Source organism: Mustela lutreola, chromosome 13 (genome assembly GCF_030435805.1).
Source record: "Mustela lutreola isolate mMusLut2 chromosome 13, mMusLut2.pri, whole genome shotgun sequence".
Lineage (NCBI taxonomy): Eukaryota > Metazoa > Chordata > Mammalia > Carnivora > Mustelidae > Mustela > Mustela lutreola.
The window spans coordinates 2502237-2520238 of NC_081302.1; the positions used below are offsets into that span (position 1 = coordinate 2502237).

The 18002-nt window shown below is 57.3% G+C and overlaps 1 protein-coding gene and 1 long non-coding RNA gene across 3 annotated transcripts in view; one reads left to right on the forward strand and one right to left on the reverse strand.

Annotated features, from left to right (window-relative positions):
• The window catches only part of COL4A2 (collagen type IV alpha 2 chain), a 153324-nt gene that overhangs the window by 115739 nt on the left and 19583 nt on the right, over window positions 1-18002 (reverse strand). The gene's annotated exons all lie outside the window — the stretch shown is intronic.
• LOC131813532 (uncharacterized) lies at window positions 1095-12195 on the forward strand. The gene is made up of 3 exons (XR_009346856.1): window positions 1095-1739; window positions 4232-5218; window positions 6676-12195. It is a non-coding gene; the product is annotated as an uncharacterized LOC131813532 (long non-coding RNA).

Here is an 18002-nt window from a genome sequence, read left to right on the forward strand (position 1 = left end):
CGGACCGCACATAAGAAATGAGTATTAACCAAATTTATATGAAAATGCAAGAAACAAAACTCATTTGTCCTAAAACAAAGAATATTTTGTCCTCTGCATGTTCCAAGAAACTTCTTGTCCAAGAAAGTCTCTCTAAGCCAATATACCTCCAGCCAAAAAGAGCAAGTCTCTGTAGGGAATTTACAGATCTTTTACCATTGGACTGGCCCCAGCATCCAACCCCAGCTTCCTGCACGGGAGATACTGAATAACCCATTCTAACAGACACAGAAGACAGACATCCCTTATTGCAAAAAAGTACTCATCTTTCATATTTAAAGTAAAAAAATCTATACAAGTCTTTGTCTTTGTCACAAGTCCAGTCAAGCCTGACTTTTTAGAATTATCCTTTTAGTCCAAAAAAGAAGCCGACAAGGAAGAAAGCCAACTTGGGAACAAAATTCCCAGAAAAATTCTATTAGTTTATCAAAACAGGAAATATAAGCCATTTCCGTACACGCAGCTTTAGAAATTAAGGAAATAATTCCAACATGGTATTAGCGAGACAAAGCATATGGCAGAGGAAACGCAGACCAGGGCCACTCCACACAGAACAAAGCCCTTGTCCCTATAAACCGGGTGGGAAACGTGGCCAGCTCAGCTTCCCTTGTTGAAAGCATTTCGAGGCGCCCACGATAGATGGGCCTCGAGCAGGGTCCTGACGGCGTCACCAGGTACCGGCAGCGAAACGACCACTGGGCACACACGTGGGCCCCTCTGGAGGGAACAACCTCAGGGCGTTCCTACCAAGGACAACGGGCTTCGCAGCCGTCGTGCCCGAGTCCCCACCTGTCCTCACGGGGCCGGGAGTTTGGGGAATGGAGGGATAGGCAGGGGCACCGCGAGCGCGAGTTCAAAGGACAGACGCTGGGCTCGGCGACGGTGTTCGCGCGGCCAGGTGCATACCTGCGGGACGGCGTCACTGCTGCTGGCACTCCTGTCCGGCAGACGTCACCGGGCGGGCCCTCGGCAACCGGCCACGTGACCTGATCCTTGCATACCTCTATGATTTTATGAGCAGCGGCGGGCCAACATCTCTACCCTCTCCTTCTGCTCCGGGAGCGTGAGGTCTAGGGGTGTTTTCCCAGCAGAGTTGCTGTTGGCAGGACGGCCGGCCACAGCCACGCTGCCATGCTGGGCGTGGGGTGCTGACCCGCAGGACGGGCTAGGAGCCCCCCAGTGCAGGAGCCCGGCAAGATGGGGCGGGCCACTGGCGGGCGCAGGAGTGCGGGAGGCTGGGGGCCGAGGCCAGAGGCTCCCTGGGTTATGTCACCATCGCTGACGACACTGAAAGGAGGCCACACGGCTGGCGGGCGGGCCGGCGACGTGCCCACGTCAGGGACGAGGAGCCCCCGGGGTGGGCCACCGAGCGTCCGGGAAGTGGGCGGCGATGAGGCCGAGCATAGGACGCAGGAAGGCAGCTCGGGCCGGGTCTGCACCAAACGAGCACGGGGCCAGCCTTCCCCGGTCTGCCGGTGGGGTTGTGCCAGGACACACTCGACGGAGCCCTCCACATGGCCGGCCCCCGGGGTCGGTGCCGCCGGGTGCAGGCCGGGCTCGCTGGCACGGGGCCCCAGCCCAGGAAGGAGGGCTAAAACCCCGCCAAGGCTGGAGGCTGGAGCAGCCAGAGCTTCCGGAGAAACACCAGCCGAGGCTGGAGGCTGGGGATGATCTCAGAGCGTGGGTGGCCCTGCCTGCAGGTGAGGACGGGCCGCTTTCCCGGCGGCCCAGAAGAGGTGGGCGTGGCAGCTCCTGCCGCAGGCCTGGGCCCTGGCCTCCCCCCTGCTCCCCCACTCCCCCACCAGGGTGGGGAGCGGAGTCTGCCCGAGGAAGCAGGCTGCCTCCCGCACACTCCGCCATACATCGGGGCCAGCACAGGTGTGGACACGAGCGCGGGGGGCACGTGCTCTAGCCAGAGGCACCCCTCCTGTGTCTCCCGCTGCGTCCTTTCTGGAGAGCCAGCATGAGGTCTGGGTGCCAACTGTGCGGCGTCTCATCTTGAGTCACCTGGACAGGGCAGGCCCAGGGACGTGGCGGCCGCTGTCGTCAGAGGCGGGCAGGTGCACTGCAGCCATGCGGCTACGGGGGTGCTGTCGGGAGGCTCCATGGGTCGCCTTGAGTTTCTGGGCGTCACCTACCACCCCGATCGCTCGAGTTCTGGTACCCCTGAGGTCGGACTGCGGTGGGCTTCCGGGAGTCTGTGCATTGTTCCCACCGCACCCGCTGCCGCCCGCCACCCCACGGCCACACGCTCTGAGCAACCGAGACGGGGGATGATGGATTCTCTTGGCAATTTCCACGCGTCTGTGGATCGGTTTTAAGTCGGAGCTTATGTACTCGACTCCAAAGGCTGATCCAGGTCCTTTCCCTGCCGGGGTCCCCAGGTCTTGGTTACAAACGAAACGGTCTCCCGAGCATCAGAGGAGAGTGAGTTTTCCTTCCAAGCCTCTGAAACAGCTTGTCGAGGTCTCCATAAAAGTGCCTCTTTCCCAGTCCCTCTCCCTCTCCTGGGACAGCTCCTTGGCCACCGCGAGGAGGCCCACGAAGGCCAGGACGCTGCAGGGGCGGGCCCGGGGCGGGGTGTACCTCGCTGGGTGGGGCTCTCCCTGGGAGGCAGTCTGCTCCTCCCTGCCAGAGCCCCTCTTCTCGATGTCGTGACATTGAGCTGCCACGCGCAGAGTGAGAGCGGACGCGCACGGGAGCTGGAGCTGCTGGCCCTGAGCACACGCGGGGAGGAGGTCGGACGCTGGAGGCTTCCACGCGGGGTCACCTGCTGCTGACCAGACGTCCTTGGTGGGCCTCCGTAGACCAGCTCTGGAAGCCACTCTCCCTCCACCCCCTCCGTCTCTCCATCCTTAATGGAGACGGCCACCATTCCTGTTTTCAGTCACCACTGGTGCCTGGGGTCTCAGTCTGTTCGGCTGCGTCCAGGAGAGACCGTAGACTCCCAGGGGCTTCCGGACAGCAGACATCTGCCCCAGGATCAGGATCAGGAAATCCAGGATCAGGGTGCCAGTGCCTCCAGGGAGGGCTGCACCTGATTCATAGAGAGCTTCTTCCTTTTCTTCTTTTTTAAGATCTTAATTATTTTTTGGTGGGGGGAGCACGAGTGAGGGCAGAGGGAGAAGCAGACTCCCCACTGAGCAAGGAGTCCGAGGCAGGACTCAATCCCATGACCCTGAGATCACACTCTGAGCCCAAGGCAGCCGCCCCGCCAACTGAGCTGCCCAGACGCCGGGTACAAACAGCATCTCCATGTCCTGTCCTCACATGGGGCAGGTAGAGGGAGAGAGACCTCTGGGGGCCCCTTAATGAGGGTACTAACCCCGTCATGGGGGCTGCACTCTCCGTCTCCCAGAGACCCACCTCTGAGTATCATCACCTTCGGGGTTACAATTTCAACATGAGTTTTGGGCGGACACAGTTAGGTCAAGCACTTGGCTAGGGGGCAATCGTGTCTTTTTGGTGTTAGCTCCATAGCCGGAGCCCACATCGGGCTCTGTTCACGAGACACAATACGCTCCGTGTTTACACTCCCCTGGTCCCCACGCCCCGCTGCTTCTCTGGACCGGCACGCCTTGCTTCTCTGACACCTGCCAGTCTGAGTCCTGTTCCTATCCGTCCACAGTTCCTGGGCTTTCAAGGTCTATTTTCAACTCCAACCGAGAGCTTAATCAAATACTTTCCCATGAGTGGAATGTTAAGGATTTTAAATGCACCGAATATGAACACCTCTGGGTCCCCCTCTCCACACGGAACATACCTTTGTATAGGCTGTGCCTTCAGCCTGGAATGTTCTCCCCTGCCTTGCCTTCCCCATCCACCCAGCTGATACCTGCCCAAACACTCCAACACAATAGCCGCTCGCCCTCGGGAATGGCCAGGTCAAATGTGTGTTGATTTCACACCTTGTCCCTATGCATTGTCTTTAAGTGCGGGCATTTCTGCTGGAACACCACATAGGACGAGTCCTGAAAACCCTCACCTTCTGCAAAATCGCACACCAAAGCAACAAGATCCTAGGGAAAAAAGAGTGCTAGAGGCAGACTACGCAAAACCTGCCCAACGCTGTAACCGGAGCACTCCTAAAGGAGTCCTAATCCCAGTAAAAATAACAGCACAGCCGAACAAATGCGTAACATTCCCAGGAAGTACAGAATTGCTACAATAACTGTAGTCCTTGGTCTTACAGCACAGCGGAGGCCGTCATCTGACAGACGAGGACGGAGGGAAGTGGTAAGACCGCTCAGGGGCCAGAACAAGGGCTGCGTGGCCGACACGGGGAAGAGGGACACAGCAGGAGCTCCGGGGGAGGCGTGCGACCCCGCCGAGCCCAGGGAGAGAAGGCCACCGCGTGGGCCTCCGGGACAGAGTGGAACTCTTCGACAGCTCGCCGTGGCACTGTTGGTCCACTCTGCCTCCAGCTAGGCTGTTGCCCGGCCTGTGAGCTCACGGAGCTTCACCCACACGGACGCCGCTCTCCCCTCGAGGGGCGATGGTCTCGCAGCCGGGCCGAGTTCTAGAAAGCACAGTCGGCCCAACAGACAGCGCTTCAGCCTTCTCTCACTCACTGCCCACGCCACCGGCATTGTCCTCCCCAAACAAAGACGGCATCGGCCACGCTGAAGACGGTTTGATGAAGGCTCCGTCACTCTGTCTTCTTTACAGCCCGAGGGATACGGTTCTCCGGCTTGGGGAGGGCAGTCCATCGGGAGTCTTCGACTCTTGCTCGAGAGGCTGCCTGTGTACTTCCCGCTGGGAAGGCGCGACAGCAGCACGGTGCACGCGCGGTATGGTGCACGCGCAGGGAAGTTGCTGGTGTTCAATTTTGAATAAACGGCCTTGATACGTGCGAACTGTGACTCTGTGCGCGCCCTGCTCTCGAGCCGGAGACGGCCGGAGACATCACTCGGGCTACACGTTACCTCACACACTGCCTGACTCCGCTTTATTTATTCCCGCAGCGTGTCAGATCTTGGCACTCTCTGGCACGAACGAGCCCCGGCACGTACACTGTTCGTGCCGACGCAGGAGTCGGGAGGGAATATTTAACATTGTTCTCCAGAAGCGGAGTGGCTGCGTCTCTTGAAGCTCTTCATTCCAGAAGAGGATGCTCGGGGAGAGCTTGCTCTAAACCCGCCCGCGTGCGAGCGGTGGGGGGATTCCAAGATGAACCTACGTGAGTGAGAGGGACTTAGCAATGCTCTTGTATGACACAATAAGAGTTCTGTTTGGGTTTGGCGAGGACTGGCCTGGGCAAGGGCGGTACGGGTTTGTGTTGGCGCATGAGGAATACCAGCAGTCTGCCTGGGCAGGCTTGAGTCCAGACCCGAAAGCCTCACCTCTACAAACCCGACAGCCAGCTGAGTCAAATCCCAGGGGCTCTGGGGCCGGCGGAGAGGCTGCACCAGAAGCCCCATCACTTTAGGTACCTGCCGGCTGGCTTCTGGGGTAGAATCTCTGCATTTCTGCTCGGCTCCTTCTCCTGTGCACACCCAGCCAGCTTCATCCTGCCCGGCAGCTTTTAGAAGGTTTCTATGTTCTTCTTTGCTCCTTAGGGATTTAGGGGTCCCTGCCGCGAGCTGGCAGTTTTCTCCTTGCACCGGGACACGGTCTGTGAACCAGCTCCCATCTCGGAGTCCAGGCTGGGGACGGGGGGCCAGCGCTCAGTCATCTGTGTGCAGGTGGTCCGCGGGGACACACCTCCGCTCGGCTACTCTGACCGTGACCTTCCCATCCACGCTTCTCACGGCCCCTCCGCCGGCCACTGGGCTTCTCATTCTCGGGTTCTGTGCTGCGCACTCGGGGAGCACACACCACAGCAGCCACAGTACTGATGGACCAGACGGTCCTTCCCCCGGGACCGGGTTCACACCAACTCTTGGAGCTTCTCTCCACAGAGAAGCAACATTGCAATCAGCCCGCACACTTTTAGGACAAGGGGCCGGTCCTGTCATACCCGCCTTGGGGGACAAAGATCATTTATCCAACCTTTTACGCTGCCTCTGGAGCGTCTGCGGAGGACGGGTCTCCCCAGGCCTCTGGGGGCTGCGGGCCCGTTCCTGGCCTTCGGTCAGGGGTGTCTATCCGGGACGTGTCACACCAGGAGCTGCTCTCCATGGTGCCCTGTCTGGAGGGGCAGACCAGGGCTCGGGGCTCGCCTGGGAGTCATCCCTATCCCACAAGTCCACTGGTCTCCTCATTTGCAAACTGGGTAGAACCCGCCGTCCTTGCCTGTCGGGGTTGTTGTCGGGAGGAAATGAGATGAACCCGTGGAATGAGCCGAGCCACGGCGCTGGCGTGAGGCAGGAAGGGTTTGGTAGTCTTGCTCTAGACCTTTCTTTTGTCTCGCCCAGAGCTCTCCGCACTCACAGTTCAGGTGCCAGGGACCGAGCAAGCGTCAACATTTCCAGCGCGCAGGGGGACTGCCGTTTATGGAGACATTTGAGTGTTTTATGGTTTTTGTTCTACAAGCACGCCTAGGAGGCTGCCCTATAACAAGCTTATGGAGTTAACCTTGGAAAGGCGATGCTTTTGCGTACTACTGATTTCCGAGTTAAGCTTTTGAGAGGGAAACTTCAGTATGCTAATTCATTTTTAATAATGGAATTCTTTTTTTTTTTTTTTTAAACCCAGTGACTAGTGGCATCAGCACAATTTAAGCATCTCTGCTGAATGTTGTACCCAAGGTCAACCCCTGAATCAAGGTCACTTGGGACTCAAGCCAAGACCTCCTATTCTCTTTCCGTTGCTATGAGACTAAGATAAAAAGTCATGAATTCTGTCTGAGCCTTAAGGCTTGTCATTCCCCCAAAGTATCAAAAGTGTGCTTATCAGATTACAAACAACGAACATGCTGAGATTGTAAACACCGAAAAGAGTGGACTTCCTCAAATACTTTCAGTGATGTCATCTGGCCCTTCTTCCATATCCGCTTTCATTATGCTCCTGTCCTTTCAAAACAGAGTTCGTGCCACGGGCCAACAAAGGCCAGGAAGTGTCAGGACTATGGCAGGGGTTCGGACCTGGAAACCAGGACAGACTGATAACGGACAAGCACCTCCGGAGAAGGAAGGGGTCCGCTCCGACACGGCGGTCCGGCGGGCGAGGTCACCGTCGAACACTCTGGCCCACTGCTTGGAGGGTGAGCTGCCCAGTGGCTTTCATCAGCGGACAGGCACACCCCCTGGCACGTCTGCCAGAGCCAGCCACCGTCACACGCGCAGGCACCGGGGCCCAGAGGTGAGCAGGATGGCCCCCAGCTCACCGGGCTCCACGGTGAACATTTAACAACACGACACAAGCTATGATGTGATACACACCAAGGAGCCTGAACAAGTGGGAATTGATTCTTATCCAAATTATCGTGTTTTTCGCTTGAATTTCGATTGCTTATCTGCATTGTTTGAATGAACTTGCCTCACTGATTTCAAGCACATTTCCAGGCCCTTACCGGTGCCAGTGTGGGCTGCCCATGTGGGCTGATGCTCTCTGGAGTCTGTCCCGTGCCCACCTTCACAAGGACCGGACCCTCGACAGACCCCCCCCCCCCCGCCCCCGGGGGCTGGAGTCAGGGACACGGAGCCTCGGGTGGGGGTGGGGGTGGAGGGCGGAGGGAGGCAGGCATCATGGCGTCTGGGTCCGAGCCGGAGGCCCAGCGTGCCAGGGTTTCCCTCCCGGCAAACACACGTGAAGCAGAGAGCTGTGCTTCCTCCCCGTGTCGTCAGGTTTCAGAGCTTCCTTCCGCCAACACGCCGCCCTCGGGAGCTCGGGCTCCCGCACTGACCGTCAACAGTCAGGCCCCATGCAGAGGGCAGCCATTCCCCCCACCGGCTCCCCAAGTCTTTGCCCTTAGTAGACCACGCTGCTCTCCCCGATAGCCGCCCATAAACGTCTCCCAGGTTCAGGAAGGGATACGGCCCTTTGAAGTCCCATCCAGGGGTGCCCCTAAGGTCACTGAGCAGAGCACAGCAAGAGGCAGGCCTGGAGATGATGGCGGGAGGCGCGGCGCTGCGTGCACCCCCGCCGGCCTGGAAGCGGAGGCTGGAGTTCGCCTCGACACGCTTCACAGTCAAGGGCAGCGTGACCCTGACACTCTTTTAAATATTCTCTGCTCATTGACAATTCTTGGACTTCAAAACAGACTCATGATTACAGGCGTGCTCCGCGTTCTCCCAGAATGTGCTCACGGGACCGGACTTGTAGGCCCCTGGACCGTCCCTCAGAAGATGCCGCTCACGGAACTCAGACAGTGACGCCACGATGAGGGCTGGGGGGAGGTGCGCAGACCTGGACGTCCAGCGGCAGACTCATGGCGCTGACCGCGACCCCATGTCTCATTCCTCTTTATCTCTGCTCTTTCTTTCACGTCTTTGGACAGGGTTGATTTGCTGGATTCGGAAGGCGGCATATAGGAGGGCCGTGGGGGGATCTGGGGTTGGGCAGAGTCATGTCTTCAGGCTGGACGGCTGCGGCACTGGCCTCGGAATAGAGGTTCTCCGACATTAAACCACGGTGGCCGTTTATGCCCCGTGTTCCCTTTTCAGCCACCCCCGAGGACTCGAGCTGTGCTTACGGCACAACGACCACCAGACAGACGCATCAAGAGCGCCAGTGCTCCGGACCGAGTCAGTCGAGTTCCCACCAAAGCAAAGAGATCCGACGTGTCACCAACCCGCACGGCCTCACCGTACGTCGGTGCTCCGTTTCTGGAATGTTTTCAAACACTGCAGACCACCTGACTTCAGGTAACCTGGAGTAGCACACCCCGAGGGCCCCCACGATGTCCTTCTACCTGGTCTATTGAGCACCTGTTACGGCGCCAAGTCCAAGACTCAAACTCCCAGAACTGGAAACGGCTGACGGGCACGTATTCACTCCATGTGCCCCAGCCTTGTTTGACTGAAGACCCACTCAGGACTGCATTTTTTGTTTCCGAGTCTTCAGCGTACGGTGTGATGCTGCAGGACGCTGAGGGCCGGCGGCTTCCCTCCTGCACGGTCTGGAGTAGCTGCGCGAGCCTCCAGGCGCAGGGGGCCCGGTCCTGCCTGTGTGTCTCATGAGGACCCTGGACGCTCCCCAGACCTCAGGAAATTCCCCACAATTAAGCACTACCGTGCTACCCCCTGGAGTGCCTGACTACATTTAGACGCCCTCCTCCTCCGGGAAGCCTCGCCAGGCCCGTCAGCGTGGTAACAGGCTGCCTCTCCTGCGTCCCCCTCGGGTGACTGAATATGGTCCTCTTTTTTGTAAACAATGATTCTCTGCAGAAGAGTAGAAGAAAAAATCCCCAATCTCTGACCCACTTGAACGCAGTCTCTGAGCTGTCTTTGTGCCCCCTGGATGCTCCTGCAAAGAAAAGGCGGGTGAGAAGCGGCCGCGTGGTCTCCACCAGCAGCGTCAGGGAAGGAGGGTGGCAGGCCTCGGCTATGGTCTGTGCAAGACTCATCCGGCCAGGCCCGTGTCGCTGCCTAGAGGCCGACCCCATTTTCTTCCTTTGATGGGGGCATGCACTCTTCCAAAAATTGTCTTGCAGATATTTAAAATAACAAAACAAAGCCCTAAACAAGAAAACCCAACTTCTCCCTCAAAGCACAGCGTGATGTCCCAGCTAGCACACAGCAGCCTGGGGCTCCTTGCTGGCTGGGCCAGCCCTGGGGAAGGACGGGGAGGCCACCAGATGTCTCCTTGGATCTTGACTTCAGGGGACAGCAAACACAAGGCTGTCTTCGTCTCGTGGCCATCAGGCTAGCGGGCAGGAAGGCAAATCACTCCTCTCTGCACCGGCAAGCACGTGGGTGTCCTTGGCTACTCGGCACCTGCCCCTCACCATCCAGACGGGCCCCCCCCTGGTCTCAGCTTTGGCTTCTGAGCAGAGGCCTGTCCTTGCCATCCACGGGTGCAGGCAGCCCCTCCAGGGGAAACCTCTGACCAACCCAGGCCAGCCCTTCACGCCTCCTCGCTGGTCTTCGTGTACGAGCGCCTCGTCTCAGCAGCTGTGTTCTCAGGCCCTCCCTGGCCGGCCTCTCTCACGTACGCACACACACCACCGCCCTCCAGCCCCCGCCTCCACCAGCTCACGCTAACAGGTGCCCGCTGGTGCCTTCCCGAGGCTCTCAGCTGGAGTCCCTCCTGGGGACTATGTGTCCCGCCTTCACTGCCTGAATAGTCTTTCCTCCCTTAAATTCTGAAACATTCTTTTTTCTCTAATTATTAGAATCAACGAGCGAAGTGTTTATAAACTTAAAAATGTGTACAGAGTTGATTCAATAAGGGTTCATGAAAAGATCTAACTTAAAAATTAGCTCCGGATATACATGAGCCACAGACAGCCCTTAGACTACATCTGAAACTAATGACGTACTATATGTTGGCTAATTAATTAAAAGAACAAAACCCAGCCCTTACAGTGCTAGATGGCCCATCTGGACGTCTTTTTGCCTGTGGTTCTGAAGTAAAACCATGCGGTCGGCTTCCCTACACAGCAAAGCAGCAAGAACGGTCACTTCTAAGGTGCTGGTATCGTGCTGCTGACTTTCCAAGTGCTTTCGTTTGAATCGGCCACGTTGAGTCACATGTGTGAGTACCAAAGCTTTATTTTTAACAGTTGAAGTGTTTGCTTTATCCTGAACTGTCCTGAAAAATGTCTTGGGGACACGGAAGCCCATGGCAAAGCGCAGGAACGTTCTGGAACACAAGCATTTCAAATTCTCTCAAACACACAGCAACGCTTGTGTTAGAGGCCCACGGTGGTCAGTCACATGGGGGCGGGAGGGGTCTAGGACCTGGAGGGTGTGGCTCGGTGCAGAATGTCAATGGCCTTGGCTGCCCAAGCACCAGGGCTTGCCTCTCATGCCTGGAGAATTCCGAGGTGAACCACTCTGACTGCCGTAAACGGGTTTGCCTCCCGACCGCAATCCACTTCCCTTTCAGCTGCCTGCCCTGGTGCTCCCGCCTGCTGTCCTCCTGGCATGGGGCCGGTGGCCGGCTCCCGGCCAGGACCGATGTAGCTGGACCACTGTCCAGGCCTGTCTGGCATGCTTGGCTCCACTGCCCAACAGCTGGGGGCCCCCACCAGCTCTTTTTGGTTGGGACACCCTCTTTTAAATGTTATTTTTATGATTCCAAATCACAGAGCAGCGTCTTCTGCCCCAGACCTGGGATCTGCAATGGTCAGCTCACAGTGCCCATGTCACATCCAGGTCTACGAAATCAGAAGCTCCCGGGCTGCGTTATCACCCAGTGAAAAAGTGCACATGCATGCGCCTCGAGCGGACGGTACAGTCCTGGATGGACAGCATACGGAAGCGCCCGATGTACGTCACCAAGAGACACAGGTCAGGTCTGGGTCCCCTCGGTTGCCCTTGGCCCCTAGAAAAGTCACTGCTGACCCCTGCCAGGATCCAGCACCTCTGGGAGCGTGTGACAGAACCCGTGCAGGAGCCCAGGCGAACGTCCAGGGCAGGCACATGCCGCCACCTGGGAAGTGACCTTCTGAGAAGCCAGTCGGCGGCAGGACGCGGATACCTTCCCGACCACTGCTCAGGGAGAAGACAACGGGCCCTCACGTGAGGTGTCCGGAGCTCTGCCTGCCGAGACTCAGAGTTGTAGGCAGGCGGTGCTCAGGGTCAAGGTTCTGTGTATAAAATGTTCACCCGCCCCCCCCCCTCCCCTGGAAGGAAGCTCGTGGGTCAGCTGTTTGCAGGTGACGCTGTGGTGACCCCCAGGTCCCGCCTCCCGTATTGCCCCAGCAAAGTCCGAGACACCTGACAGGGGACCCATTTTCCCCAGTAAAGTGCCTTTGACTCTTTCCTCTCAACACAGTTCTGTGTCGATGAAACAGGCCCATCTGGCCGGCCGGCGGTGGGAGCGGAAGTAAGGCCCCGGGAGGCCGGGGACCAGCCCGGCTTCTCTGCGGCCCTCCGAAATGCATTTCATTTTAAGGACCCTATAAAAACCTACTGTTCAACTTCATTTCGATATTCAGGCCCCATTTTTTTCTGAATTCATCTGTTTTCATGAATAGTGCTATTATTCTTGACAAAGGCAGCAACATTAAGATCCTGCGTTGTTCATAAGAGACCAGTTATGCCTGAGACACACAATCAGACATGTCATCAAACACAGTCCTTAGAATATTTTCCAGGAAAAGAGGAAATGGTCAAATTTTAATTCTTCATACCAGTGCGCCAGAATAGTGGGGAAAACACGCCGGAAGAGCAGGCAGACCAAAAAAGAAAAAAAAAAAGTTTTGTTTCATTTGGTTTTTGTTTTTAAGCTCGCGCACACGCGGATGCGGACGGCTCTCGGGTCTGTTTTCACGTGTACCCGCCTGTGCGGGGGGAGTGCGGGCGTCACCCAGTGACGGCGTGAAGTCAGATCGGAACGACGCGCACGCCTGCAGGTGCTCGTGAGACTCTCACTCCTGCAAACAGCAGTAGGAGGGGGCACAGGGCAAGGGGTGGACGGTCCGGCCCCTGGGGGCTGGGTCGCAGGCCCGCTGGCTTCCCTCGGTCTCAGCCGGGGACCGGGCTCACCGACTGCACGGTGCGGCCTTGGCCGGCGGAGGGCGAAGCGGCCAGCGCTGGCCGGAGGACACTGCCATCTTCCCTCCCGCCTCTCCCTTGTACTTCTTTCCACGTAGTCGAGACGGTATTTTACACGAGATTCCGCATCCTTATCTTTTCTCTATGCTACACGCCCCCCCCCCCCCCCGCACTAAAAGCTCTTCAAAAACAACACTGGCGATATGTCAGCTGCATATTTGCTCTTGAGAGACACACCAGGATCTTACTGCCGTGGTATTAGGCACAGAGCTGTTCTCCAGGTTTCCCAGATTCAATGTCGACACTGCTGAGAGCCCACCTGTTCTGTGATGAGCAAATGCCGCGTGTGTGCTGTGAGCAGGGTGCGCAGCGGACGCGGAACGTCCCTCCGTGTGCAGGTGAGCGCCTGGCGCTGGCTCAGGCTGCAGGGTGCGGACCCCCCACATGAGCACGCGGCCCTGAGCCCGCTCACTTGTGCGTCGCCGCATCGTGGTCTCAACAAGCATCGGGAACAAAGCGCGTGCGCTCCGACGCGCCTGGTCCTTACGCTCTGGACGGCTAAATGCGGTCAGTGCTCGCCGGACGAACGAGCGAAGAACCGACAAACTGACAAATCAACCCGCCAACGTGGAAGCCCTGGGACAGTGAGGTCACCCTCCGGACATGTTCGAGTCAGAAGTGACAGTTCCTGCCTGGCTCTGCCGGTGGACCCAACGGCTCATGGTGCTCAGCTCCCAAACGAGACGCTGTGCACCTGCTGCGAGGCCTCCTCACATGCAGGTGGTGACAGAGGCCGCGTTCCCACGCCTCGCAGACCAACACTGTGCCTGGGAGCTCAGATGCGCCCCAGCGGCCAGACTGTGTCAAGGCCACTGGCACGGGGCTCCGCCGCACCGCTAACTGAACTCTCTGGGTCTCAGTTTTCTTGTCTGTAAAAGGGGGACGATGTTCGTCCCTGTCCCACAGAGGTAGTCAGAGCCATGGGGTTATTCGTTCTTAGGAAGGCACCTGGGGGAGGTGCGGAAGGCACCCAGCCTTCGAGGCCTCGTGAGACCTGCTCTTATGCACTATTTTAACTACTGTATTTGGCCAAGCAGATGTGACCGTGGAAAGGCCGTGACAAAGTACAGAAAACCGGCCAAGGAAGTCAGACACGGGAGAGTCCGTGTCCCAGCAGGAAAAGTCGGCAAGGAGCTGTCCACCGAGGCCTGGAAGGGCAGGTGGGGATCCTGCGGGGCAACATTCACGAGCAGAAGGGGCCATCAGGGTCGGAAGGACCGCGGGGACTTGGGAGAGGTCCTTTCAGTTTGCTGGTGTGTGCAAGACGACCCCGGAGACAGGCACGTGGGGTCGCAGGGTCTCGGGGTCGTGCCGCTGAGCCTCCGCCTGGAGGAGTTCGAAGGGGGGGAGGGACATGCTGTGGTCCCCCGGGAGCAGTGTCCCGGGGACAAAGTGGTGCCACTCCAGGAATGGCCAAACAGGGCTGCAGGATACGGCCAGCCTTCCACGCTCGGGCAAGCGGAGGGCACGTGTGGTCTGGGATCCCGCCACCATAAGGAGATGTTTGGAGAAGAAGTGTGCTTCCAAACACGGTCCACTATGGCGAGAGGCGGACACGAGGCAGGTGAGGGGAGGGGACCCGGCAGGTGTGCAGCCCAAGCAGGTAGCCCGGCGGCAGGGAGAGGACGAAGAAGCTGGTGACGTCACCACAAGCAGAGCAGAAGGAGCTGGGCTCCGTCACGCAGGCCGGATGGGGGACGGACATTAGGTCCCGGGATGGCAAGGCTGTAAGGGGGAACCCTTGAGTTTCCCGACTGTGGAGAGGATTTATTCACGGAACGCAGGTAACATCTTACTGAAATGACGGGAGGGCATTCCTGCCTGGAGATGGGGCCACGGCAGAACGAGTCCGGGGGCTGCCACAGAGACGTCTCTCCAACTACAGCATCTGAGACCATCTGAGTTCCTACCGCAGACGTGGACCCTGGGTCCTGAGCAGGACTCAGGAGTGTTTTCTCAGGGGGTGGACGGACCACAGGCACAGCTGTGATCTCTCGCCACCCGATGCCTCTCTCCGTGGGTAGAACGCACCCTTCGCAGAAGTCTCGCCGGCCCCTGCGGGCACACGGCACAAGTGACACCTCTCACACCCGCCTTCTCACTGTGATAGGACCTGCACGGGAACTACAGGCTTCTGGAAAGATCACCGCGTGTAGGTTGTGAAGAACCCCGACCAAGCTCAAGGGCAGACTTCCCTGCACACATCAGGGAACACGGCAGAGGCGAGACACGTGCTCCAGGCCAGTCGGCAGGAACCGCCGCGATGCTGGAAGGAGTCGGGCCGCCTCTTAGCGCGGAGCTCTCAAGGACGGCAAAATACGGTAGAAACAGGGAATCGGATTCTTCCACCACAAGAGTATACAGAGAAGAGCAGAGAGATCGTATTCCAGGATCTGCCTTCTGCCTGCCAGCACCTGCCTTCTCAGGAACACCACCGGCGTTCAGCATTCCACAGTCCACATTCAGACTCGGGACAGAGGGGGGAGGGGGAAACGCGCCCCGGGAGAACGGCTGTGTGGGGGGCTCTGGCGTCTGCTGTCCGGAGACAGGAGCATCAGTGTGTGCTGTCGCCCTGGTTCCTGGTTGATTCCGTGTTTGGCTCTCGGGTCTAACCCTCGCTGAAGATGAGGAGGGTTTGCAGTATGGTCCCCAATGGCACCTTCTACTGGAAGGTGGTCCAGAAAGCTATTTTGGGGATCACACCGTTGAAAGGTGAGCTTGGGTTCTAAAAGCGCTTGCATGTGTTCTAACATCCTTTCGAGGCCTCCTGCTGGGGTGTACGTGACGTGCAGGAGAGGTGTTGAGAAGCATTTCCTTCAAATTGCTAAAGAATTCTACACAGTATGATAAGGCAAGAAAAAAAAAAGAAACAGAAGGTGTGAAGACTAAACATGTAATGGCGTCTTTTGAAGATCCGACGACTGCATTTATAGAAAATGCAGAAGAATCTATAGTAAATGTTCAGAATTAATGAATGAGTTTGAGAAAGTACTGACCGTGAGACCAATTCACAAACTGAACTATATTAACATTTGAAGCACCAGCTCAGCAAAGGGCACCATGAAGAGAAAACGTGAGCCACGAAGCAGAACAAAGTATTTGTGGCCTAACAGGGGTTTGGCCTGAGGACAGATGAAGGGCGCCGGGGTGGCTCTGTCCGTGAAGCCTCTGCCTTTGGCTCGGGTCATGACCGCAGGGTCCTGGGATCAAGTCCCGCATCGGGCTCCCTGCTCGGCCCAGAGTCTGCTTCTCCCTCTGCCTCTGTCCTGCCTCATTGCTCATTTGTTCTCTCAAATAAATAAATAAATAAATAAAATCTTAAAAAAAAAAAAAAAAGCAATCGGTGGAGAGATCCCAAATCATTGTGACACGGACACCCACGAGAAAAGTGGGCACGAGACTCAGACCAGCAGATTACAGGAGAGGATATCCAAATGGCCAAGAAATATAGACAAATCGTGCTTGACCTCATTAGTAACGAGGACACTCAAACATTTTGAGAATAAACACAAGATAGTAACTTCTGTTGGTTGTTCTGAACCCAGTCTTGGACTAGTGCCTCAACCCTCCCACCGCCCTTGGTCCTAAACTTGGCTCTGTGGTTGAAAGTGGGTTGGATCTGAGAGCTGTCGGGGGTCTGCTGGCACACACCCTCCTGTCCTGTCCTGTCACCGCGGCAGTCGGGGTCCTGTGAAAGAGGGGCAGGCACGAGAGCCATGGGTCAAGGCAGCTGAGCCCAGGCGGACCGCCTCCTGGCTCCCGTTCTGTGCGCACCTGCCTGACGCTGACAAGCGGGGAAAATCCTGGCTCCTCCCTCCTAACAGCAGCGTGGGCACCTCTAGGAGGAGAAGGGTGGCAGGCTGCTGCAGAAAACGTCATGGGGACGCGGGGCAGACACGGCCCCGGGCCAGCAGCTTCTCCTCTGCCTCCATCTGGCATCACCACCTGGTTCTACTGGTGTCTTTTAGGTCCAGTGTAAAATGGCCAAGCTGATCTTTGGGGGATGGTTTAAGAGCTTCGGGGGCTCTCTGGAGGAAAAGAGCATCAGTGATTTTGTTTTGTAAGAAGCTTGATGGAAAGAAGACTGTGTTACTAACCCCGAGAGGAGCCGAGCGCCCGGGGGTTACTTAACTAGCATTTGCCGAGGAGCTGTTTTACACGGAAGCGGGGAGGATGAGAGACACAGCACAGAGGAGTGCAGGCAGCGAAGACTCCGCACACGCGGGCAGCCTGATTACCGAGGTCTGCACGGAGGACTCAGTCAGCCAAAATAGGTCAAGACGGGCAACCCGGCTGCCAGTTGCTGGAAAAAACTCTCCTTAATTGCTGCTTGGGGAACTAATTGGTCCCAGCAGAAGCATCTAGCAGGAGGTCTTTAATTCAGACGAGCAGGGCCAAGCCCTCTCCCTGTAGGGTCCCCGTACGGTCCAGCCTCGGAGGCACCCTACAGCCGGGCGGGGCGCCACGTGCCCCAGAAAGGCATTTTGGGGCCAAGGCGGGCAGCCGAGGACAGGAACCTGGACAAACAAACAGATGGAACTTTGCGTTGAACCATAAGAGAATCCCAGAAATACTGGCCTGAGGAGGTTTTAGCCAATTTTCAGAGCCGCTTAGATAAACTGTGAACAAGCGGATACGGAGTCCAACAGATCGCCAGGGATCTGCCCCAATCGAGCTGACATTCTGGCTGGAGGGCTCTGGCACGGTCCCGCCACCCCCCCCACACACCTCCCCGCTTCCTTCCAACCCGCCACCCACCTACACAATGAAGCCACCCAAGTAAAACATCGTGTCACTGCAGTATCTTTCCACGCTCGTCCTGAAACCTTAGCCCTTCTAAACGCTGACACGTCAGCTGTCTGCTTAGTGACCGTTATAATCCTGAAAATTCCTTCATTTAGCCTGAGATGAAGTCATGCAGCTGTAAAGGTGACTTGCAGAACACAGGCCAGCTCCAGTCCAGTTCCAGTCTCCGTGAAAGGGACCGGGGAAGGCCTTGAGATCGCCCGTGGCAAAACTCATGACGCATCCCATTCCATCAAAGCTATGACCGCGCTCCCAGATTTTAAGAAGTCATTTGTATTCCCAGAAAAGCAAAAGACAACACAATGTAGGTTTGGCAACTTGAAGCAAGACGCCGACTGCCTCTGTCACATTTGATTTGGCCCCTGAAAGAGACGGCCAGGTGGCTTCAGAGCACAGTACCCTCGCAGCCTCCTGCTCCCCACTCTGGGACAGTGACCTTCGCTGGGTGTACGCGAGAGGGTCCCTGGACGCAGCTCTCTTTCCCTGCCTATGTCGTGGCTGTTAGAATGTCCCCCATTTCTCTCCTGGGGCGACTGAGAATCCCCAGTGGGA